This window comes from Pteropus medius, unplaced genomic scaffold, assembly GCF_902729225.1.
Source record: "Pteropus medius unplaced genomic scaffold, Ma_sr-lr_union100, whole genome shotgun sequence".
In the NCBI taxonomy this organism is placed as follows: Eukaryota; Metazoa; Chordata; class Mammalia; order Chiroptera; family Pteropodidae; genus Pteropus; species Pteropus medius.
In genome coordinates, this window is record NW_024349802.1 from 29,271,387 (window position 1) to 29,299,125 (window position 27,739).

Sequence of the window (27,739 nt, forward strand, 5' to 3'; positions counted from 1 at the left end):
ACCTTTTGCTTCTCTGGCCTCACTAAAAAATTATTTGGAAATGCCCTGTCATGTCTCATTGCGCTGCTTTCATCACTGCTGACGGATCGTGGAACCATTTGGAAGCTGATGAGGTTTAAGTATTATGGTTCAAAACTCAGTGACACAGGTATTACAGTGACAGATGGCACACTAGGTAAAAGAGATAGAATTATGCACAGGGATGCCTGACTAGTGCAAGTCCTATTAATGCAGAGTGACTGTTAATTAATTTGGAGACTGTCTGAAAAAGCTACACCAATTTCATAAATCAGTGTTGAGGGTGGGGTGGGGACGGTCTATTTTAATGACATCTATAGACAATGGAAATGTAAATAGCCGGGTGGGACTGATCTCTGCCTTGTCCTAATCTTTCAGTAACTTAGGTACCAGGCCCTTTTTCTCAAAGGAGTGTTAATGAGTTTTGTTTATTTTGGGGGTTGGTTTGCAGCCCCAGAGAATAAACTTATTTTTTTCCCTCACTGGGTACTTGCCCTAGGTGGATCCATGTGATAAAATTCCAAGTAGAGAAAGCTGGAAGAAGAGAAAAGCCAGATACTGTGCACCCTTGTGTTGCTAACTGGTACTTTTGTCACTGCACAAAACTGTCCTATCTACCTTGACATTCCTTAGGCCACAGAAGAACTTCCACACAGATGCCTCCAGTTACTTAACAGGTAGCTTCTATCTTCCTGCCTTCCAGTCTCCTCTGGGTCATGGAAATTTGCAGACCTGCATTGACGTTTTTCTGTCCCAAATCGTTTTTCCCACATTTATTTCTGTTCCTGAGTAGAAGGTAGTGGGATGGGTTTCACACTAATGTGCAGGGACAGAAGATGACATAGGGCGATAGTCAACTCCAGGGCAGTTTGCTTTTTGACTGATTTATCCTTAGCTTATCTAAACACAATAGATATTTTTCAAGGGTTAATAATCTACCAATAACTATTGTTATCTACAGATAAGATTTCCATTTCCCCAGCTACACTTCTTTCTGGACCTTATTTTGTTTAACAAATACACACACGTATATGTATGCACTTCCCATGTTTGAAGTATAGTGCAATAACTCCTTTATGTCGGATCTTCCCATTCAAGGGAAGCCCAGTTCTAAGGAGGTACAAGGGTAAAGGTAGGCAGTTAGGTGGGCAGGTGCAGAGCACAGCTGTAGTCCAGCTTTTCATCTGAAACAAAGAAGACTGGATGCTGGATGAGAAGGATGAAAAGGCCCACAGGGGAAGTAGACAGGGCCAGCCCAGGTCAGTAAGCTTGTGACAGGAGGTTGATGTCCTTATAATGGCAAGCTTCAGTTGGTCCTTCAGCCAAATTATTCTTTTCAGTATCATCTAGCATCTTCCCTTGGGTATAGGGAAGAAGAAAAAATGTTTCCAACCAACGCTTCTAGTGATATAGTCCTAAAAATTACTAGGCTAAAATGTCCTTGGTTATAGGCCCAGGTATGGCTAAAAGAGCCTGTACTAAAGCTTAGGCCACTCAGGAAAGAAGTAGGAAAATGGAAGAAAACATCCAGTTTTCTCTAATGTCAATCTTTGTTATATCAATTAATATCGATAAACACAAGCAGGTAGAACTCTCAAGAAAGGACAACGTAGATAAACTTCACAAATATATTTTAACTTCTTTATTATTATTATTAAGATATAATTGACATATAACATTGTGTAAATTTAAAGTATACAATGTATTTATTTGATACACTTACATATTGCAATACAATCACCACCATGTGTAAGTTAACACCTCCATCACATCTTATCATTTCTCTTTTTGTGATGAGAACATTTAAGGTATAGTCTCTTAATGACTTTCAAGTATATAATACAGTGCTGTTAACTATAATCACAACAGTGTGTATCAGGCCCCCAAAACTTATTTACCTTCTAACTGCAAGTTTATACCCTTCAACCAACTTCTCCCCAATTTCCCTACTCCACAGCCCCTGGTAGCCACCACTCTGCTCTAGTTCTACTGTGGCAGCCTTACCCTGCCTGACCATTTCCTGCTCAAACGAGTTAGTTCCTGACTGTATCCCCCATCCTTTTCCAGGACTCTCCAGCTGACATGGCAGTCTGAAAACCCACTTAAACAATTAAGCCTGTTTCCTTATAGTTTGGGGCAAACAATCAATGTTCTCCTTCCTTGTATGGAATATCTATAGCTGTGTAGGAATGCAGAAGTACAAAACAGTATAAAACTGCCTGCCATGTTACCATCAGAGCTCAGCCTTTGGATAAGAATCCGCTGAGCCAGTGCTGGCATCAATAAACACACTGCTTCCTGCTTACAGCCTCAGTGTCCCATCTCTCTGTTTCAGAATCCCATGACATTTCAAACGTGACTTTTTCAGATTCTGCATAAAAGTGATATCATATAGTATTTGTCTTTCTCTGTCTGACTTATTTCACTTAGCATAATGCTCTCAAGGTCCATTCATGTTGTCTACAAATGGCAGGATTTCCTTCTATCTAACAATACTCCACTGTATATATAAGCCACATCATCTTTATCCATTCACCCACTTATGGACACTTAGGTGGTTTCCATATCTTGGCTATTGTGAACAATGCTGCAATAAACATGGGCATACAGATATCTCTTTATTATCTTGTGTTCATTTCCTTTGGATATATACCCAGAAGTGTGATTGCTGGATCATACTGTAGTTCTATTTTTAATTTTTTGAGGAATCTTATACTGTTTTCCATAGTGACTGAACCAATTTATATTCCTACCCACAGTCCACAAGGATTCCCTTTTCTCCACATTCTTGCCAACACTTATTTCTTGTCTTTTTGATGACAGCCATTCTGACAGGTGTGAAGTGATATCTCACTGTGGTTTTGACTTTTATTTCCTTGAGATTTAGGTGGTTGAGCATCTTTTCATGTACCTGTTGGCCATTGTATGTCTTCTTTGGAAAGCTATATGTTCAGTTCCTCTGCACATTTTTTAATCAGACTAGCATTTTCTGTTATTGAGTTGTATGATTTCTTTATAAATTTTGAGTAGTAACTACTTATCAGATATATAGTTTGCAGATATATATCTTTTGCAAATATTTTCTCCCATTCCACAAGTTGTCTTTTCATTTTGTTGATAGTTTCTTTGGCTGTGCAAAGTCTTTATGATCTGATATAGTCCCACTTGTAGATTTTTGCTTTTGTTTCTTGTGCTTTGGGTGTCATATTCAAAAAGCTGTTGCCAAAACCGATGTCAAGGAGATTTTCCCTGTTTTCTTCTAGGACTTTTGTAATTTCAGGTCTTATGCTTAAGTCTTTAATCTATTTCAAGGTAATGTTTGTGAATGGTGTAAAATGGTGGTCCACTTTCATTTTTCTGCACTTAATTTCATTTAAAAAGAATGGTAGCAGGATTACTACTCATCTATCACATATATGGAAACCACTGAAGAGAGAAAACAAGATATACATGTCTAATTAGTTGATTGTTTAACTGGCTGATTACTGTGAATGTTTCTCAGTCTTGTAGCAAGAGTAACTCTAATCAGAAGCATTTATTCTAAACCTGACTCTGTTACTATGTGTGTCCAAGAGAAAGACACATTTTAAAATTGTTCCCTAAACAGACCACCTATAAAATAAACATAGCCTATCTGCTACTCTTGCTATAACTGAGAGGACATAAATATGTTTTGAGTGAAAATGTTTTGCAGATACATTAAATAGTCAAGTCCTTATCTAAGTATAATGTTTCCCTATTATTATACTCTAGGCATGACGTCTATAGATGTTGTGCCTGGTTTATAATAGCCATTAGGAATAAGAGCATGTTACCAACTTCTCCAAAGCTGAAGAGCCAAAGTAATCATCTCCAATACTGAGAGCTAATAATTCTATACTATAAATCAACCCATTTACCTACTAACAGGTACATTTCGCAATTCTTTATCCTGAAGAATTCAACTGAGAAATTTGCTGTTAAAACTTTTATGACTAAAGGAGGCATTTGGAAACATTTTCCAAATTAAAATTAGAATGGCCATGTTCTTTGGTGTCAAATTAAGAGGTCCCAGGTAACCATTTGTTCATGAATTGGAGAAGATTCTGTTTTCCTTTCCAAGAAAAATCATGACACTGCCCTTAGTCTCTTCTCAACTCATCTTCCTGATAAGTTAAGGTTCCCTCCTGAATCAAGCTTCTCAAACTTCATGAAAAGATGTCTACATTATCCAAAGAGCAGCAGAACATTAAAGCCATAATAAATGTGAGAGAATAATTCCAGTCCAAGTGCTTGTCAGAAAGTATAACCTCAAATTCACTGACACAGTACTTATCAAAATTTTGGAAACAGTATTTCTGGAAAATTGCCCAAAGAACAAGTAGCCCATCCACTCCTGTAACATTCACAACAATTTATCCCTAGACTGAACTACAAACTGTATTGTATATAAAGGGTATCTTCTTTTCTGCACTCTCTTTCTCAAAGGAAAAATTTAAAACTGCTTTTACTGAATCACACTGGTATTACACAACCTGCACACACCAAGGAATGTTACTATAGGGATATTGTTGAGAACATCATTCATGACAAATCCTTTGTCATCCTAAAAATGACCTACAGGCAAAAGTCATTCTCAACAATTAATAGCAGATTGCTTCCTTTGAAAAATTGATTCATTTAACCTTACAGATGTGTGAACTATATTGCCTTGATTGCTTTCCTCTTTTATCGATTGCCAGAAAGTTCAGAGGTAAATATTGGTACTGTTTCTCTAAGATCTTAAATATTTATTCAGTGTTTTAATATTACCCCTAGCTTTACCTTATAGTTATACTTTTATCTTATTGTTGTTGTACTTTACTTGATTGCTTTCATCTGTTACATAGCATTTTGTTAATCATTTTTATTGGAAAGGTATACTATTAAAAATAATTTAATTCACTTAACTAAGCATTAACTATCTACATAGCATTTTCTTAAGCACCATAATACATTTTCTATGATTTATCCTCTAATCCAAATACCATAACCTCTCCAAGGATTTCTAAGATTATAAAGGAAGCCACACTGAGAATTTAGAACCTTGTTATTATTTCTCCCTAAAAGAAACAGGAGCTGATAAGAGACCTTATATTCCTGATAAATTAAGTACATATTTAAAATTATATATTTATTTTTAAAAAATTAAATTAAATCTTATTCCACAATGACTGAGGGAAATTTTTAGAGAAAAACTCAGACTTTGATAAAATGTTCTCAAGATCGAATTTAGGACTAGGATAAGAAAATTACTGAATTAGTTCCTTGATATTAACTGGGTTTTAAAGAAAATAGTGTTCTTTCTCATAAATAACAAACATGCATGAGTATTTACACTTAAATTTCTGTTCCTATCCTCAAGAGGCTTAGAAATCTTGTTCCATTTCTAGATCCTACTGAAAAAGAGGTAAAAGTTTATTAGCTGTCTTTCAGCTTTCTTTACCTCTTCTTTTTACTATACATTAATTCTGAATGCTCTCTTGCATTTCTTTATAACCAATATACTTTAGCTAACCATCCCAATATTTCGGGAATAGTGAACCAAATTTACAAGGTTATCTGAGATTCTTTGCAAATTTACATACTAAAATGAAGCAGAATCAGTTTTAATATTCGATATTCTCATTAACTTCTTATTACTTGTTACTACTTAAAATAGGACAATAGCTGAGAATTGCCCCTTCTCATAGCATGGTTGCTTCAGTATGGATCATCATTGAAGATGCATCTTCTGGAGTCTCCATAGATTTTCATCTCTATGGAAATAGTGCAGTCAGTTAAGAATGCAAAGAGCAGCAAGGGCACCATTGCCATGTCTGTCATGACATAAAATTTATTACCGAAGCTGAATCCAATACCTCCTTGTTCATGGCTATCTTCGCTAGCGGTGACTGATGGAGGTCATTCTCATCAATGAATTCATGACACCAGGAATCCAAGAGCCTCCTCCAACAAGCCACCAGGAACAACAGAAGCCTATTAGTTGGCTTTGTTATTTGACATTATGTGAGAAACTCATGCCTAGAGCACTACTAGACAGCCACAGCTATTTGTGAGCGAATTCCTCCTCTTCAACTTCTCTGAAACGTTCAGCCTATATAGCCTCATTAGTCCCTCTCCAGCAAAGTAGCTCTTTCTTTCTGCTGAAACTCAAAGAATAATGACTACCAGAGTTTACTAGATTGGAAGTTTCAACTGAGACACCAAGATACTACAGATGTCAGATACCAAAGTGTGCTATCAAACAGAACAAACGTTTGTTCATTTTCAAAGTAGGCAGCATAGAATCAATTCATGACTGACCCTCAATGAAGGTTTAAAAGGATCAAGCAGGTTACAGATCAGAGTGAATATATGAAGAAATTTCTTTGGAAAGAACTGTTCCCTTACTGCAATTCTAAATTCCCACTCTATCCTCCTATCACTAAAAGGCAGGAGTAGAATGAGCTCCTCTCTTCATTTCAAGTCAATACAGTGATTTCCGTTTATTCATGTTAGCCAAAAACTGAAAACAGTCTAGGTGTCTATCAATGGGTGAATAGATAAACAAAACATGCTATAGTCATAAATGAGACTACTACTCAGCAATAAAAAGGAATTACTGATACGTATAACAACATGAGTCTCAGAAACATTATGCTAAGTGAGATAATCCATACACAAAGAAATATGCATTCAGCAATTTCATTTATCTCAAGTTCTAGAACACTAAATCTGATCTATAGTGGAAAAATAAAACAAAAACTGGTTGCTTCTAGTAGGTGAGAGATGTGGGGATTAACATTGAAGAGGTATGGAAGAACTTTCTGGGATGGTGTCTATATTTTGATAAAATTTTGGATCACACAGGGGTAATCATTTTTCAAAATTCAATGAAAGTAGAGGATTGAAGGGAAGATGGCAGACTGTATAAAAGCAATTTGTCTCCTCCCAGGTCTGCATTGAAATTTCAACCAAATTATAAAATAAATCAACATGGAGAATCACCTAAAGTCCAGCTGATCATAACACGCATGTCTGATAATATAAAGGAGCCGCATCGAAGCCGGTAGGAGGGGCAAAGTCACAAATCAGGCTGGACCCACACCCACGGGTGGTGGAGGATCACGAAAAGAGCGAGGCTGCAAAGGCTCCCCTGAAGGAGAGGGGGATCCTAGCCTCGTTTGGGGATTCCCTAGCCCAGGTTCCCAGCCCAGGGAAGAGGAATTACCAATAACTCCAACTGTAAAAACCAGAGGGGATTCCGGCCGTCTGGGTGAGACGGAAGGAGACTGAAACCCTCCATGCCCCTTTGAAGGGCCCACGCACAGGCTTTCTGATCTGCGGACACTCATGCAGGACACCAGCGGTGGGTCAGAGGCTCACGCCAGATTCATACTGAGAAAGTCTGCATTATCTGGTGCAAGAATGAGAGCTAGAAGGGTAGCCACCATTGTGCCTTAGTCCGGCCCCCTTACCAGGCAATCTACAGACCCCACCAGCTTAACTGTGTAGACCCCTCCCACAGGGCCATTAGGAAGCACTGCTCAGAAGGGATCAGCCTGCCCCGCCCAACCCACAAATTGCTGGGAGCTTTTGTTTCTGGATGGCTGCCATGCCCTGCACCAAGTCAGAGACAAACATTCACAGCTGGCAGCCAGCGCTGTGAGCCCACCTCTCAGAGACAGTTTCAAGCAACTGCTGCCAACACAAACTTCAGCAGATCTCGTGTGGGCCAGTCTCAGACAGCAACTGGTCTTACTGTGATCTGGAACTTCTGTGGGAATGCCTGAACGGTTACCAAAGTTGCAGCAAAACTCAGGCTGTATTGATCTGACAGCCATTGTCTCCCTGAGATCCCACCTCACCCAACCCAAAAATTGGCCCAGGCTACCCATCAACAGTGAACTGCCACAGCCCTCCCCATCCCCCTCACCCACACCCACCCCCGTCTCTCAATCCACGCAGGCAACAAACTTTGGCTAGCACAGGGCAGGCACTGCAGGGAAACCAGTTGCAGGCAGATGTCTGCTACCTGCAAGAATTGCAATATTGCGTCCAGGGAGCTCAGGGGTCTGTGGGACCACCTCAAATGGCAGCTGGTCTCACCGTGATCTGTGACTATAGAGGAAATGCCCAGGCACAGAAGTTGCAGCAAAACTAAGCCTGTATTGGCCTGATTGCCATTGTTTCTTGAAGATCTCACTTCATTCAAGCTATAAAGTGCCTATAGTCCACTGACAGGCAGCCTCACGTGCCCTGCTTAGCTCTGGGGTTGACTTCTGTATAGGCAACAGACCTTGGCTAGTGCAGTAAGTGTATTTCAAGGAAAACAGTTGAGGGCAGGCCACTGCTGCCTATACAAGCTGCAATACCTTGAGGCATTCTCAGGGGTATGTGGGACTGCCCCAGAGTGCAACTTGTCTCTATATGATCTGTGACTACTGTGGGAACGTGTAGACATAGAAATTGCAGAAAACTGAAGCTACTAGCCTGATGGCCTTCGACTCCCTGAGCTCCTGCTCCATCCAATACACAAGTGCCCGCCACACATTGATAGACTGTGCCCCTGCCCTGGGGTGGCACCTTCAGGCCCAAGGTGGGTAGCGGCTAACCTTCCTACATTTGGAAACTTGTACAGGGAGCTACAGAGATGGCACTGGCATGTAAACTGACACTGCAGTGGCAGGAGTAAATTTGCTCAATAGATCCATGAGACCACCAGGGTCCCTGCACCATCCAACGCACATATCACCCAGAGGCTCGTCCAGTTTCAGAGACTTGCAGGCAACTGACAGGCAGTGTCAGGCCTTGAGAAGCATTGGTCCTTCTGTTAAACTGCCCGAGATCAGGGACAAGGGATAACCAGACTGCTGCCTACAGCGTTGTCTCTTCCACTGGATCTACCTATAGATCCAGTATAGGCAACAACCATCTGCAGATCACTTTGTAGCTCCCACCAGGCAGCCCTGAGCAATCAAAAGCAACAGCTGACCTTGGCCTACTGGGGAGCCCCTCCCAAGGTACCACAAAACCAGCGCATCTGGAGGCTGGCACTAGACCACAACAGAGCAAATCCCGACTAGCCCCATTACTGGTACACACAAAGGGTGTTTGCAACAAGTACACAAGCCTGCGAGAGCAAATCCCACTCAGTGGGGTCAGCTCCCACATGGCAACTCTTACCTTGTGGGCATAGCCAATTCCCACAATTAGCCAGAGCTTTAATCCCATCCCATTGATGTACTAACAATAATACAGTCTAGGCGACAACAGAAGATCACACACAATCCACACAAAAATCATGTCCAGAGGCCCCAGCATAGGGGATCAGGAAGAGTGTGCCACTGGGCCACACAGGACACCTTCCACATTAGGCCATCTGGCCAAGGCTGAGAGATAAAACAAACATTCCTGACACATAGAAATGAACACAGAATGGCTAATAAAATGAGAAAACAAAGAAACATGCCACATATGTAACAACAGGAGAAAATTCCGGAAAATAAGCTAAATGAAATGGAAGCAAGCAACCTACCAGACACAGAGTTCAAAATAATGGTTATAAGGATGCTCGATAAACATAGGGGGAGAATGGATGAACACAATGAGAACCTCAATGAAGAGACAGTAAGCATAAAAAAAGGACATAGAAACCATAAAAAAGCACCAGACAGAAATGAAGAATACAATAACTGAAATGAAGACTACACCAGAATTATTCAACAGTAGATTGAATGAAGCAGATCAAATCAGTGAACTAGAAGACAAGGTATCAGAATATACTCAATCAGAACAACAAAAAGAAAAAAAGAATTTTAAAAAATGAGAATATTTTAAAAGACCTCTGGGACAACACGAAGAGCAATGATATCCAAATCATAGGAGTACCTGAAGGAGACAAGAGAGAGCAAAGGATTGAGAATCTGTTTGAAGAAATAATGACAGAAAACTTCCCTAATCTGGCAAAGGAATTAGACATACAAGTTCAGGAAGCACGAAGTGTCCCAAACGAAGAATTCAAACACACCCATACCAAGACACAACATAATTAAAATGCCAAAGGTCAAAGACAGAGAGAATCTTAAAAGCAGCAAGAGAAAGACAGCTAGTAATTTACAAGGGCACCCCAATAAGAATGTCTGCTAATTTTTTCAATGGAAACTTTGCAGGCCAGAAGAGACTGGCAAGAAATATTCAAGTATCTACAACCACGAATACTCTACGCCCAGCAAGGCTTTTGATTAAAATGGAAGTTGAGATAAAGAGCTTCCCAGAGAGGGAAAAGCTTAAGGAATTCATCACCAACAAGCTAGCATTACAAGAAATGTTAAAGGGTCTTCTGTGAAAAAGAGAAAGGGTAAAAAAGAAAATAGAAAAAAACAAATATGAATAATAAAATGGCAGTAACTGTCTACCTATCAGTAATCTCTTTAAATGTAAATGGATTAAATGCTCCAATCAAAAGACACAGAGTAGCCAAATGGATAAGAAAACAAGACCCATGCATATGTTGTTTACAAGAGACCCACTTTGGATCAAATGACACTCACAGACTGAAAGCAAAGGGATGTAAAAAGACATTTCATGCAAATGGAAATGGAAAAAAAATCCAAGGTAGTGATACCTATATCAGATAAAATAGACTTTCAAACAAAGGCTATAATAAGAGACCAAAAAAGGGCATTATATAATGATAAAAAAATCGATAAATCAAGAGGACATAACCCTAGTACACATATATGCACCAAACATAAGAGCACCTACATACATAAAGCAATTACTGACTGACATAAAAGGAGAGATCAACAGTAATATACTCATAGTAGGAGACTTTAACACCCCATTGACACCAATGAACAGATCTTCCAGGCAAAGAATCAACAAGAAAACAATAGGTTTAAAAGATACACTCGACCAGATGGATTTAATAGATATTTTCAGAGCATTTTACCTCAAATCATCAAAATATACATTCTTCTCAAGTGTATATAGAACATTTTCTAGGACAGACCACATGTTAGGACACAAACCAGTCTCAATAAATTTAAGAAGATTGAAATCATATCAACTGTCTTCTCTGATCATAATGGTATAAAACTAGAAATCAACTACAAGAAAAAACTGGAAAATATACAAACACATGGAAGCTAAATAACATGCTACTAAACAATGAACGACTTATTAATGAGATGAAAGAAAAAATCAAAATATACCTAGAGACCAATGAAAATGAAAACACGACTCAAAATCTATGGGACATGGCGAAAGCAATCCTAAGAGGGAAATTCATAGCAATACAGGCCTACCTCAAGAAACAAGAAAAAGCTCAAATAAACAATATAACCATAAACTTAAAAGAACTAAAAAAAGAACAGCAAAGCCCAAAATGAATAGAAAGAAGGAAATAATAAAGATCCCAGTGGAAATAAATGAAATAGAGTCTATAAAAATAATACAAAAGATTAATGAAACTAAGAGCTGGTTCTTTGAAAGAATAAACAAAATTGACAGATCCTTACCAGACTTATTAAGGAAAAAAGAAAGAGGACTCAAATAAATAAAATCAGATATGAAAGGAGAAATAACCATGAACTCCACAGACATGCAAAGGATCAAAAGAAAATACTATGAGCAATTATATACCAACAAATTGGACAATTTGGAAGAAATGGACACACTCCTAGAAATATACAATCTCCCAAGACTGAGTCAAGAAGAAACAGAATATCTGAACTGACCAATTACCACCAATGAAACAGAATCAGTAATCAAAAATCTCCCAAAAATCAAAAGTCCTGGACCAGATGCCATCACGGGCAAATTTTACCAAACATTCAAAGAATGATTAACATCTATTCTTCTCAAACCATTCCAAAAATTTCAAGAAAAGGAAAGGCTCCCTAACTCCTTTTATGAGGCCACCATTATCTTGATTCCAAAACTAGACAAAGACATTACAAATAAAGAAAACTATAGGCCGATATCTCTTATGAACATTGATGCAAAAATCCTCAACAAAATATTAGCAAACCAAATTCAGCAAATACATTAAAAATATAACACACCATGATCAAGTTGGATTTATTTCTGGGATGCAAGGTTGGTATCCAACCTTGCAAATCAATTAATGTAATACACCACATTAACGAATAGAAACATAAAAACCATATGATCATATCAATAGATGCAGAAAAGATGTTCAACAAAATCCAGCATCCATTTAAGATAAAAACTCTCAGCAAAGAGGGAATAGAGGGAACATACCTCAACATAATAAAGACCATATATGACAAACATACAACTAACACAATGGGAAAGGCTAAAAGCGTTTTCCTTAAGATCAGGAACAAGACAAGGAAGCTCACTTTCACCACTTTTCTTCAACATGTATTAGAAGTCTTAGCCATAGCAATAAGATAAGAAAGAGAAAGAAAAGGTATCCAAACTGGAAAGGAAGAAGTAAAACTCTCATTATTTGCCGATGACATGATACTATATGTAGAGAACTCTAAAGAGCACCAAAAATCTGTTAGAACCGATCAATGAATTCAATAAAGTGGCAGGTTACAAAATAAATATTCAGAAGTCAGTGGCATTTTTATACACCAATAATGAACTTTTGGAAACAGAAATTAAGAAAACAATCCCATTTACAATTGCATCAAAAACAATAACACACCTGGGAATCAAATTAACCAAGGAGGTAAAAGACCTGTTCCCAGAAAATTTTAAGTCACTGAAGAAGATATAAATAAATGGAAGCATATATCGTGGTCATGGGTAGGATGAATCAACAACATTAAAATGGCCATACTACCCAAAGCAATCTATAGATCCAATGCAATCCTATCAAAATACCAATGGCATTTTTCAGAGAGCTAGAAAAAGCAATCATAAAGTTTATATGGAACCATAAAAGACCCCAAATAGCCACGGCAATCTTGAGAAAGAACAATACAGTTGGAGGTATCATACTACCTGATATCAAACTATACTAAAAGGCTACAGTAATTAAAACAGCATGATACTGGCATAAAAACAGACACATTGATCAAAGGAAAAGAATAGAGAGCCCAGAAATAAATCCATGCCTATATGCTCACTTAATATATGATGAAGGAGACAAGAATATACAATGGAGTAAAGACCATCTCTTCAATAAATAGTGTTGGGAAAACTGGACAGATACACGCAAAAATAGGAAACTGGACCATCGTCTTACATCATATACAAGAACAGACACTTAAATGTAAGACCTGAAACCATAAAACTTCTAGAAAAAAACATAGGTAGTAAACTCTCTGATATTACTAACAGTAATTTATTTTCAGATAAATCTCCTCGGGCAAGGGAAAAAAAAGAAAAAATAAACAAATGGGACTACTTCAAACTAAAAAGTTTTTGTATAGCAAAGGAAACCATCAACAAAAGAAAACAACAACCAATTGACTGATTGGGAGAATACATTTGCTAATGATACATCTGATAAGAGGTTAATATCCAAAATATATAAAGAACTCTTACAACTCAACGACAAAAAAAAACAATCCAATTAAAAAAATGGGCAGAACACTTGAACAGATACTTCTCCGAAGAGGAAATACAGATGACCAATGGACATATGAAAAGATGTTCAAAGTCACTAAACATCAGAGAAATGCAAATTAAAACCACAATAAGATATCACCTCACACTTGTCAGAATGGCTATCATCAATAAATCAAAGAACAAGTGTTGGCGAGGATACGGAGAAAAGGGAACCCTCAAACATTGTTGGCGGGATTGCAAATTGGTACAGACACTATGGAAAACAGTCTGGAGGTCTCTCAAAAAATTAAAAGTGGATATACCTTTTGACTCAGCAATTGCGCTTCTGAGTATTTACCCAAAGAAAACCAAAACAATAATTCGTAAAGATCTATGTACCCCAATATTCATGGCAGCACAATTTACAATAGCCAAGATATGAAAGCAAACTAAACACCTATCGACAGACAACTGGATAAAGAAGTTATGGTTCGCATCTACAATGGAATATTACTCAGCTATTAAAAAAATGAAATCTTACCATTTGCAATGACATGAATGGACCTAGAGGTTATTATGCTGAGTGAAATAAGTCAGACAAAGACAAATACCATATGATTTCACTTATATGTGGAATCTAAGGAACACACACACAAAAAACCAAACTAATCAAAAACAGAGTTACAAATATAGAGGACAATCTGGTGATGGACAGAGGGGGAGGGGGGTTGGGGGACGGGGAGAATGGGGTGAAGGGTTAAAGAAGTACAAATTAGTAGTTGATAGATGGTCACAGGGCTGGGGAGCACAGCATAGGGAATGCAGTTAGCATTTATGTATTGGCTAGAGGAGCCAGAGGAGAGAAAGAGCAATTAGGGGATCATTTTATAAACTATATAAATGTTTAATCGATGTACTATACACTTGAAACTAATAAAATATTTTTTTAAAAATGCAATGAAAGTACATTTGATGCATACATTTAATTGTAAATTTTATATCTAAAGTGTATAAACATATATTGAACTTGTTAATGATATGCATGCTGGGGTGTACACAGGGAAGTATACAAATGTCTGCAATTTATTTTGAAATGTATCAAAAATAAGATGGATTGGTGGATGGATAAAGAAATGAATAAATTTATATATATATACATATATATATATATAACAAAATGAGCATAATAAAATATAATGGAAATTTTTTCAACTTCACTGGATATTTGAAAATTGTCATGATAAACTACGGAGGAAAAATAAGATAGTGGCTTCACTGCAGGACTCTGTAGAACTTGATATCAGTCTCCTGGAATTAAATAAACACAATGGACTGGTGCCTATCTCTGCTCTGCAAAATCAGAAGGCAAGTGAAACAGGTTGGCCAGAATCTTTGGCAGGAGGGACAAGGTTGCTGCTGTGTTTGGTTTGCTAATCCAGGACACTAGGACAAAAGATGTGTAAGTGAGTGTCTCCTGTGGACCAGATGTGGGTTCTACATGAAAGAAACAAGCTTCAAGCCACTATGACTCCTGCCCAAGAGGGCCATATGGGAGAACAAAGGCTAGAGGAACAGAAAACATTGTCTACAGAAGAGGTTTAGAGTCACAAGGGCCTAGCAAAGAGAGCCTCTGAAAAACCCACATAAGTATTTGTGATAGAAAGTATCCACTTGCCAGGCCCAGAGAAAACCATCATCTCATACTAGTACTGGTTAGTTAAAGAAGAACATCTGCCACCTTTTCACTGATTTCTGATCCACTATAACCCTACAAGGGTCAGTAACAAGATCAGGGTAAGTGGTGAGCAAGCAAAGAAGTCATCCCACATTTTTTCTCCTGAAGGCCCACACATAACCAGCCTTGCCATGCAATACCTGAGGAAGTTGGCATGGTGGTAGGGAGGGAAGGGAGATGGACTTATCTTAGAATAAAGTCAGAAGTATCATTTATTATGTTGAACTGGACCTTCTAACTTCTTAATCAAAATGATGTCTTTCAATTTAAAGAGACTGTAGGACTAACAGTTTGTCCAGGAGTGACCAGAAAAACTACAGTCATGGTGTCAGGGAAAACCAAAATTCCATACTAAATAAATTTTAAATAGACAATAGACATAATAGATGCTTTTCATGTCCCACCCAGATCCCCTTCAGCAGGTCACCACATCCACCCTGCTGTGAGTGTTGGCTATTCATGGCTCATGGCAGCCTCCCTCTCCAGAGAATTGACTTCAACAGAACAGATGCCCCTTCAGATTATATCACTATCCACCACCATCCAGAAAGAGGCCTATGACAGACTCAGAGTACAAAAGGTGGGATCTCCAGGGAGAGCTCAACTACAGGTGCGAGGACACCAGAGATCCCCATGGGACAAGGCTGCAGCTAAGCTTCAGTCAAAACCACAAGCTGTTTTCTTCCTTTCCCCTATCTTGCTTTCTTCATTCTGTTTTTCTAAAGTTACCCTCTCAATAAGTCAGTTGCACAAGAAGGCACAAGTCAGGCTCTGCTTCTAGAGATCCCTTCCTAAGACAAAATTAAGTTGCATTTTTATTATACCATACCCAGTCTAGGATGGCTTGACATGGCTGCAAAACAAATTCTCATCTACGGACTGACAGCGTACAGTCTCAGTGCCTTGTTTCCTATTGCTCCCCCAGCTCTCTCCTATCCATCAGATAACTGTGTACCGGCTTGTCTCAGGGTCCAGGAAAGAACCAGCCCTTCATTATCTCTACATAACCGTTTGCCGTTAGACTGTTCTACATTTAAAAATAAATTTTTCAGTTTTCTCATCATAGAAAGTTCAATTGTAAAATTTTAACATGTTCATCTTTTTAGGGTAAAAAAGCCTATATCCTTCATGTATAGCAATTTCAGGTAAATATTGCACTGAGGGTTAAATGGGGGTTCCAGACCTCTTTGCTGTTAATAATATGATCTCCATCTGGTGGAATAACCCTGATCAAGGCAGGCACTGTAGGAGATCCAGGACAGAGAGATGGATCAAGGGCTGGCTTCAAATATCATTTATTACATTAAATAAAAACAAGAAACCATATTGAGGTAATGTAGCCACTTGAGAATCAGGCCATCTGAAATGTGACACTTGATGAGTGCATTGATCATCAAAGCAGAGGGCCAGTTCCATAAAAGTTACAAAAGATAGCTAAAGCATGGTTTAATTATAGTTAATTTAGATGGATTTTTTTTTTTTTGCTGTACTTTCAATAACTGAGGTTAAAAGCAAATGTTATAAAAGCAGCTATGCTATAAATGTCATAGCCCTTTACCTCAGGAATCTATTTATGTCCCCTGGAATGGGGTCGAAATTCTGGAAACCACAGTCACATCTTTCTGGTGATAAATTTGCCTTGGAAATTGTCAGGCTGAACTTAACACATAAGAGAACGTAAGGTTGGGAGGAAATACAAGGTGTGGCAAGGGGTGAGGGAATATAAGATCATAGAGAAAGAGTGACACAGGCTTAGGAACTATGCAGAAGGAGAACTGGGAGATAGATAATCAAGAGAGGAAATGTACTCAGGGTCCATCTCTGTTCTCACAGCAACCCTTGATTATGTTACACATCATTAAAAAACTAGTAAATCCTGAATTCAACCCAGAAATGTCACATATTTATAGTAATTTCTAGGATAATCTTTAATATACTCCCAGCTAGGAGTTCAAGAATCAAGTTTCTGTATTTGGTTTCTGTAATTGGTTCAAGTACTTTACAGTTTCTGGGACCCAATTTCTACAAGTATCTAAAGGGAAATTTTATTCTTCAATTTATCATGTTTGTTTGTTTGTTTGTTTGTTTTCAAAATATCATCCTAGGATCTTCAGTATCTGAATCAACTGAGGAGCTTATTAACAATGCACCTTCCAGGTTCAATCAAGACTAACATTTCAGAGTTCTGAACCAAGGGCTTGGGGATCTGCATTCATAATAAGATCTCCAGCAACATCTGAGGCACACTGAGTTGATAACTGAAATGAACTAAAGATTAAGGCTTCTCCTCCATCTGATCCTAAAGTCAAGGAGGTAACAGCAGGAACTCTAATCCCCCTAGCCTGTGTGATGTCTCCAGCTCCCAGTTATGCTAAGACATCTATTGTTTCTGGAGAAGCCCACCAAAAGTTGAACAGATCACTGTCCTTCTAGATGTCAGCCCTTAACAATGACTCTTTTATGTTCTCTGGAGGCAGCTGAAGTTTTGCATGCTTTCTACAAAGAAAAACTTCTCTTCGGGACATTATTTAAAAATTTTTATTTAGAATTTCACTTAGAAATATTATTTCATGCTACCTCACTTATAGAAACTTCTTCATCTGCCTTCCATTGTTTTCTAAATCAAGTCCTGGATATACTAAGTCCTAATTGCATAATTCTATAGTGAGAATTTATTAAGCACCTACCATGTGCCAGAAAGGGTGCAAAGTACTATAAATAGAAAAATGAAGAGAGCCCATGCTCTCTGGGACTCACAGTCTAATAGAAAGAAAAGGCAAGTAAACTGATGATTACAGCACAGTGTGATAACTGCTGACATTTTACTAAGGAATCCCAGAAAAGAAAAGAAAAGAAAAGAAAAGAAAAGAAAAGAAAAAAAAAGATATCTAAATCAACTCAGGAGTATTAGGAAAAGTTTCTTGGAAAAGGTGCTGTCTGTGCTTATCATGGAAGTATGAAAAAGAATATACCTCTTAAACATGTAAGAGGGCAGATGGCCAGAGGACTTATCAAGTTTTTCACTCCATTTAAAGAGAAACATTTATGCAAATCAGATGTCAGTAGTGACCCATAGTTCTCCAAGGTAGCAATTACTATGTTGTACAACAAATCACCCCAAAACACAGTAGCTTAAAACAACAATAATCACTTCTTTCATGGTTTCTGTGGGCCAGGTAAGGCTTGTCTTTGATGTCTGTCTGGGGATGGAATCATTTGAAGTCTCATTCACTCACATGTGGCAGTTGTTGCTAGTCACCACATGGGAACGTACCTCCTCTCCACACACGCCTTTCCATGCAGTCACTCTTCATGGGTTAGTTTGGGCTTCCTCATAGTATTGAAGCTGGGTTCCAAGGAAAAGCATCCCAAGAGGAGAGAGCCAGGCAGATGTTATATTCTCTTCTTTTTTAAACTTTAATACTCATGCAATTTTTTGTTTTTTGAATTTTATTAAATTTATTGGGGTGATATTGGTTAATAAGAGCTATGTTTTTTTAATGACCTAACTTTAAAAGTCACATAGCATCACTGTTGACACACTTTTTGTCAGAGCAGTCACAAGTTCCTCACCCAGATTCAAGTGGTAAAAACAGTCCCTGCTTTGGGTGAAAGGAGTGTTAGTCACATTATCAAATATATATATATAAAATGTAGCATGAGACATATATATATTTTTTTACAGCCATCTGTGGAAAATATAATATGCCACACCTATATTACCACTATAAAAAGAATTTTAGAATATCTAGCTCAAGTCCACCATTCAACATGTAAAAATAATAGAACAGAAAATATTAGCAAACAAATCTAGGTGGTAATAAAGTACATTATGTATGAGACTCATGGCTAAGTCAACTTTTTGTCTGGTCTCCATGTCTTCAAACACACATGCCATATCTACATATACAAATAATAATCTTAAATGATCCCATTATATAATATCTTTCACAGATTTGAGTTTTTAAAAACGCAAGAATATGTGCCCACCGTGTTCTAAAACTTGTTTCACTAAAACAAAGCAACAATAACCCAGAGTCCAATTTTATAGATTTATGATGAGGAAAGTACTGTCATCTCAAGGTTTAGATACTCAGCTTTCCCGTCCCTTGCCTGACAACCATGTTGACACAAATTGCCCCCTTCTGTACTCCATGGAGTCATTAATTGCATTGATCTGAACTGATCAAAAGGTTCTTGGATAGTTTTGCCCAAAGCTATAAGCACATGAGTAGCCACAGTTCCATTGCCACAGTGTGCTCTGCACTGGACAGGATGATTCGCACATGGCCAGTCTGGACTTTTACACCCAAACAGAAACTTGCAAGAAAAGAGCATCACAACTTTGGCTCCCACTGCACTGTTCTCCTCCATTCTCCCCAAAGGCTTAAATGTAATGCCTGTCCAATAGCCTTTCATCTGCCATGCTGCTGTTACATCGACGCATGCTTTATATCTGATGCAGTGAGGGAGGGAAGACAGGCAGCACTGAGGTGATGGAGAGATCCCATGGCTTATCCTTTAAAGTTGCCAGGTTCCTATTACACCTGAGTAATCACTGATGTGACCTGTGAGGCGTGACCCAGCACTTGGTGGTCACAGCAGCACATTAAACTTCAGCTCTAATCCTAAAGTATGTTAGCGGATTTAAAGCCAGAAGTTTCTAATCTAAAGGGCATGAAAGCATCATATTGATCCACTAGACAATGTTAAGAAACAATTATATGGCCCATGGACGTTTGCAACCAGTTAAGGATTAAGAAGGGGAAACTTTTCTCCAAAGTTCAATCTCTTTAAATCTTTAAAATTCCCCAGTGTAGCTGAGACAATAACCTTAGCTCTCATAGTTATAATAGTTGTATTTAAAACAAGAATGCCACCTAGAAATAAAGCTAATGTGTTTTGGTAGATCTATGTGTTTTTTTAAGAATAACTGCTTGGAGCATTTGCACATTAGAAACTAGACCCCAAAGTGACAGACCTAGGCATAAAGAAAGCTTTTAAAAGAAAATTGTGGCTTTTACAGAGGTCAAATGCCAAAAACATCTATTGCTCTCATCTCTAGTAAATATTTTAGGTTTAAACACTAAAAAGATTGTGAATGAACAGCTATAAATTGGCCCAAGGAAGCGGCTATAATATATAATTTATAAGTCTTTGAACTTTATATATACTGATTTGAAGCTAGCCCTGGAAGTCATCCTGCTGATGGTTAAAATGACTGCTATATGACAGAATGAACACACTTCACGTGAAAAGAGTTTGCCAGCCAATGCCACTGCCAAAATCCAGTCTATTCAGTGAGATTTAGTAATAAAAACGTGCTAGTTTGTATTTAGCCTTGCCTTAGAAGATCCAGGTAAATGCTTAAATATTTAAAATTGTGTTCTTCTTTTGCTGTTCTTCAAGACAGCATCTGGATATATTAGAAGTAATGCTTATATGACCTTGGGGCAATGTGCATGGAGTAAGATGAAGTCTTAAATTTCAAGTCTTCTCTGAAGACTCTATGCTATAAAAAGTTGGTCTTTGCCTTTCCCTGAACTGTGACAGAGCCCATGGAAGTCTGGCCCTTGGATAGGGGAGGAGCTAATACTCATGCATCCATCACTGAATGGGACCCATGGTTCTGACCATTTACCTGGGTCCTGTAGCCTCTTCTCCTTGGAATATCTTTAGCCCTCTGGGATATTTTGCACCTCCTCTCTGAAGCACTCAGGAATATTCCTGGTCCTCTGCTTTCAAGCATAGAACATGAGGAACTGAAAGCTCTGTCCAAACTCATCCGTTTTTCTGCCTTCTGCTATCACCTCTGTACCACTGCTCCCCAGCCTTACTGAGACATGACTAAAATTCTCACAAGAGCCAAGAGCTTCCCCCTAGCTTTTCCCAGGAAAGTGGCCTGCTTGATCTTATGTCTTGAGAGGTTCACTACTTCTCCGGATGTTTCTAAAGCCACTCCATGCTAAGGTCCAGCCTCAAAGGGTCAGGTCAAGGAATACAACGTAAATATTTCTTTATTTTCATTTAACCACTGTTTCTCTCCCATAATCCACTTGAATGATCAAGTCCATAACACCTAGATTTTGACATTATAAAGTTCCTTTCTCAACACCATCTAGCTTTCAAAACTGTTGTTTTGCTATAGAGGTTTAAAAAGAAATATCAGTATTAAAACTCAAAGCTGAATGGATTTACCTTGAAGCCTTTAAAAATCTCTGGAAAAGGTGTCTCTATTGTTTTTTTAAAAGCTCATGAGGAGATTCCAACACACAGCCAAGGCTGACACTCACTGAGCTCAGACCTTCCTTTCTTGTGATATAAGCCTCCTGGATCCAGAGGTAGAGAGCTCATGGACACATATTTAAGAGGATGTAGATTTAATATTTACACAATAGAATCATTATTAATCTTTTGGCATAGAAAGATATCTGGAATAATATTCACTTAATATTAATTATCACTATATAAAGATAGTGAAATTGGGAATGGATATTTTTTGCTCTTGTCTTACTTTTCAACATTGCTTGTTCTTTTTCTAATTAATATTTATCATTTTTATAAAATAAATACCATATTAAAAAAAACAAAATATGAAGAACACATTCATAAAGATAACCAAAACAATGATTAATGAAAAGTTGAAAGCAATCAATAGTAAGGGAATATTATTGATTAAATATTATTGATTAAATCAATCATGGTATAGGCACTCGATGGAATATTAAAGAGCCATTAAAAATTATCATTATGAAGTTCTATGTAGCAGCATGGAAAATGTTTATATTACAATGTTAAGTAAAACAATATGAATAGAAATTATGGGCAAAGTATTTTTATAGACACATAAAAAGATAAATATTGTTTACAATGCCCCATTGCTTAATATCTTAATTATTATTTACCCTCCTCCAAAGTTTTAATTAAATAGTGACTTCTTAGAGATTTCAAGGTCATAAATCCTTAAAAGTATAAAATTGAATGTCCTGCAAGATAAGAATGACTTATTTAGTGACATATTATCTCTCAGCAGAACAACTCAAATCAGATGTTGGCTATGGTCACCTCTTTGACAAATACGGATGCAGTGAAATTGATTCATTTCAAAGAGCTACCGGGAATGTAGGAGCTACTTTGCAAGTGAGTAGAAAAGAAGAAAAATGAGAGAAATCTAGGAGAGCTGCAAACACTTCCTATGTACAGGGGTGAAAATCTTCCAGGATAGCACTGTAGACGATTCTTGGTTTCTTTGTGGAGTTGCATTCATCCAGAATTGTATCCACTGAAGTAAGTCATTGTTATCAATAATATGAAATTAAATGCTAAGCAGGAAAAACTTATCAAGCAGGATTCCCAGGTGTCTTTGGTAAAGGAAATAGAGATTTAACCCTTAAAATTAGTGGGTGCAAGCTGAGCCTTGAACAATTAGAGGGAGAAAGAAGGAATAATTCTAGGCATAAAGTTCCTCCTCTTCATAGGATAAATAGAAGCGTAAGGAATGTGATAAGACCAAAAGAGAAGAAAATTTAGACAAATGAGTAAAAAGTAAACCAAAAGATATGAGAAATGATATGAGTGACTGACTACAGTGTGATTATCTGCGCCTGTAATCTTTGTTTAGAACTATTAAATGTAACTTCTGTTATCCTAATTTAGAGTTATTATATCAAGCTTCTATTTGCATCAACTCGTGTCAATATAAGAGGTCCCCATAACATGGATTTTACTGAAATTTCTTAACCTGTTGAGGTGGCCACTTACAGGTGTTGTAGACTCCTAACAAGCCCCCTTTTCCTTACAAGGGACCTAGTAACTTGCCTACACAAGTGACCTGGTTATAACAGTGGGCCTTGTCATCTTTCTGGTACTCTTGCCCTACAGGCAAACAGTATGAAGGAAGCGATAACTTTCTGTTTATTCATTATAATTCATTCAACAAATATATGCTGAAGTCTTACTATGTCTAGACACTATTCTAGTACAATGAGTACAATGGAGAACAAGACAAACAGGTTCCAGTTCTCATGGTGCTCACATATTGGCAGGAAAGAGAAACAATAAACAAGCAAACACATCTGAAAAGGGCTATTTTCATAATGCTGAAAAGAAGCCTTGGAAAATGTCACCTTAAAGCTCATTTGAGAAGGACAATCAACCATATTAATCACACAATGCCCTTTAGATGGCAAAATCTTGAGTGAGTATTTGTGAGTTTGTTAGTATATGCATGTGTATGTATACAGTTATTATAATAAAATCATAACTTTACTATCAATTTCAACATCCTCATACCATCTCACACCAAATCTGTTACAATTTTTCTGATTAGTTACATAAAATGCACTGGAAAAGACACTGTGCAAATACTGAGTAGCACGTATCTGTTCTCCACATATTTAGGATTGAAAGGTGGAAACAGGCAAGTTTATACACAATAATAGTAGAAGGAAAAATGTAAGTCCTAGAAGAGAGGTGAAGTCCAACTGTTATGAAAACACTGAGGCTCAGAGTGGTCAAATGACTTGACCAAAGTCATGCAACTTCTCAGTGAGCAGATGAAAAGCAACCACCTTTCCCATAATAGAGCCCCGGAAAATGTCAAAATGAGAGAATCGGCATCTTTCAACAACCCCAAATTAGGCTCATTCCCTATGGGGTTTCTCCACTGTCTATAGATACAGATTTAATAGAGTAAGTAGCTAGAAGAGCAAATTGGAAGTTAATAGGACTAGATTCTTCTGGGAAATTTGGTAAATCCTTCATTTATGTTTTTATTTCTCCATCTGCAAAATGAGGCAACAAGATTGATGCCAATTCTCTATTCTGTGGAAAAGAGAGGAGAAGAAAACAGTGACTGCCCCCTTATTTTACACGCGGTCTTGCATTAGACCTCATATTACAAGTGTCATTTAATCTTTACAACATCTCTGTGTGGTAGAAATTATCCCATTTTGTAGATAAATATATGTTAAAAAAGGTTGAGAACCTTGCCCAAGGTGACACAGCTGTGCAAGAGCCAGGATCTGAAAGCATCTGATCTTAACCTCTGTGCTGCTAAGTAAGCATCCGCTCACTGGAATACTTTGATTTCCTTATAAGAAAGGTACTACATGGGTCCAAGACATGAGAAGCAATATAGCTATGTGAAAAACCCTGCTATAATTGTGAATAAAAAAAAAACAACTCTCATTGGAATTTTAATTTTAGGACTTAATCACCAAAATAATATATGTTTTATAAATACACAATTTAAAATAATTTGTTCTTCTACTAAATTGTATTTTCAAAAAAGTTTCCTATAATTATATCTACAAAAAGAACACAAAAAGAATTATATTACCTCTGACATGAAGGAAGAACATAAAGAGAAAATTGTTCTGCCTGGAGAAGAAGCCAGAGTATGTTAAATACTCACACATACCAAAGATAATCTGCACCACCAACTTCTCTCCCTCCCTCTCCACCTCCCCCCACCCTCCTGCTGTCCTGTGCCAGCACTAATTCACCTAGCTTTTCTCACATCCTTTTACAACCTAGTTATCCTATCCTTCCATTTTTTTCTCCTGCACGCCTGTCTAAGGACCTAGAGGATAAAGAACACTTGATAGGAGATGTGACCTAAATAAAAACAACCAATTACAACTTGTGTAATTAGGAGCAAATTATTTCAACCCTCTAAGATTCAGTTTCTTTAGTTGTAAATGAAGAACGTAATATCTACCTCTTTGTTGTAACATGATGAAGGGGGTACACTTTTGTAGTGTCTGTACCTCAGAAAATGTTTTCCCCTTTCAAAGACAAAATTTCCAGGTAAGAACCAAGAATAATGGGTTTTTATTTGTTGCCCATCATATCCACTTCCTGTTGCCCATCCTGCTCATTCTTAGCCATCTGTAGAGGGGAAAGAAGGTTGCAAGTTTTTATGGGAGTAACATTCTTCTGCTGTTCTTAAAACTGGCAAAGGGAACCCAAGAAAGTTTTAGTTTGTTTAATATAGTTAGTAGGCTTTGGTTACAGAAGCCAAGTGAGTCCTTGCTCCAACAGTTGGTAGCCACATGACCTTGGACAAACTGCTTACTGTTTGGATGTCAATCTGTAACTGGGAAATAAAGCCACTACTGGCCAAGCCTCCCTCACAGGAAAGGTGTGATCTCTGATGGCATCGGGGGTATAAAGGCACCACCTATGCACTAGTCATAACTCCAAAATGATTAGAACTGCCTGGGAAAAAAAATTCTGAAGTGTAGAAGGTAGATCTGTTACCATTCCTGAAAAGCAAATTACTTGTACTCCTGAAGGCAAAATGTAAGTCAGAATTCAGTTTCTTAATAAACAGATGACTTCCAACCCTTTTCTCACATCTATGTCAGTATTGGTTTTCCAAACACAGTCTGAAACTCACTTCATAATTCACACCTTCAACTTTTCTTTTATACGATGCTGATCAATGTCACTAATGTAATTTTAAAATTCACACAAGAAAAAAAATTACCACTCCAATTATATCTTATTACATACAGAAACCTTAAAGTCAGGGAGTCTTATTCATCTTTTGATCTCCAGTGTTTAGCACAGTCAGTCCAAAAATATAAGCTCAATAAATAATTGCTGAATGAGTGACTAAATGAAAATCCATGTGTGTGTCTGTGTGAGTGTCTGTGTATGTGTGTCTTTGTGTGTCTGTGTGTCTGTGTGGGTATGAGCATGATATACTACCAAATGTACATTCTGGGTAATTTTTCAGAATAATTAGACATTTGAGATCTACTCAAGACTGAATCCTCACTTACTACAGCACTTGCATGAGCATATATTACAAATATAAAAAATATTTTAACAGAACCAAGAATTTTCACTAGGTACAATTGATATACTTAAAGAAAGAAAAAAAAAAGAAAAACATTAATTATATTGCTTACTCAGTATGATTACTCAATCTTATTGCTTACTCAATAAGAGTGCTTTGGCTTTTCATGCCTCAATTCCACTCCCTCCCCATAAATTATCTCTTCATTTTATATCAAGCATACAGACCATGCCAGAAGAGCTAATAGCAATACAGCCACTGCCTGTGAAATATTATGCCAATACCAACTATCCGGCAGGTTAGCTCAGAACTCGAGTCCCTAATAAGAATAATGGCCTCATACTGCAGATTTTAACAGTCTTATGAGGATGAAATAAATAAGGCCAATGCTAGACCAGAAATTCACATGGTACACAAGTTTAATAATGCTCAAACTGTGTTCACGTGGAGTACAAAAACCCTCTGTGTCTATGAAGTGGGGGGCTGCTGGCTAAACTGATCTGGCCCCCTTTGTATTGGAAAACCTCCTCAGCAAGTTTTTTTTCCAGAATGGTGCTCGTACCAGCACCACTGGCTACTACATCAACCAGATTTAAAGGCGGTGTCCTGCTTCATCCAGATTTGCATTGATGAGACCTACATTGCTGAGTGGGAGTGGGAGTGGGAGTGGGAGTGGGAGCCATTCAGTACCACTTACCAGTTCAAACTACATGCTGTGTGGCAACCTGCAAGTCCTGAATACTTTCTACCCACCAAGGACAGAACCATGAGATAGGAAACCAATCCCATTTCACTTCATTTTAACTACATTTTTACTTTTATTTTTAACTTATTCTTTAGTGCATCAATAAAATTGTGCATTGGTATATTCAGTTCAGTCTCCTAGTTTCTATTTTTTTCTCTACTGAAAAAGTAAATTGAATAGTTCATTATGTTGCAGAGGAAAGATACCAATTCCCAGCTCTCACTTATGAAATATAACATGTGAGTAGGAAGTACTGCTTTTAAGGGAATGTTGGCACAGAAGAATCAAAGAGAATACGTATCCTATAGTCCACTGAATGGAGTTTAGGGTAAGAGTCCTTTATCCCAACAGAAATAATTACAGATACTTTATGTAAATTTGTGATCAAGTTTTCCTTTGTCAGAACTTTTCCCAGCAATTATTTTTCTATTCAGATACTAAGATTCTACCTCTGAAAATCCAACTTCCTTTTTTTAACCTCTTAAAGCCTTCATTTATTCTATTTCATGAGAATTACTTCTTACAGGTGGATATAAACCATCAAAGTATTATACTCATTATAAAAAATGCAATGGTTTCTCTTCACCACACTATAGAAAGGCCACTACTAAACTCCTAAATAAAGAAACAAATAAGCTATTCATCTTTTCTAGATTTGTGGTAGGCAAAAGATATATGAGCATCTTAAGATAAACTTCATTTGCTACAATAATAATTCCATTTTTTCAAATGATTAAAGATTTAGAAATAGATATTTTTCTGCAGCTGCACTAGCACTGTGGAGATTGGTAACATCAGCCCTCTCCCACCTGCCAGTGCTCTCACACCAACCTAAGCTATATACCCTCACTTGCAGCCTCCATCTCTTTCCTAGAATGATCCTTTCTCAATCCTAGTTCTTCAT

The 27,739-nt window shown here is 37.6% G+C and overlaps 1 long non-coding RNA gene across 1 annotated transcript in view; it reads right to left on the minus strand.

Moving 5' to 3' along the window:
• Nucleotides 1-3,034: 3,034 nt before the first annotated feature.
• The window catches only part of LOC120581663 (uncharacterized), a 131,898-nt gene continuing 107,193 nt past the window's right edge, over nt 3,035-27,739 (minus strand). Inside the window, exon 4 of the long non-coding RNA XR_005647364.1 lies at nt 3,035-3,444. This is a non-coding gene — a long non-coding RNA (uncharacterized LOC120581663). The remainder of the gene's footprint in view (nt 3,445-27,739) is intronic.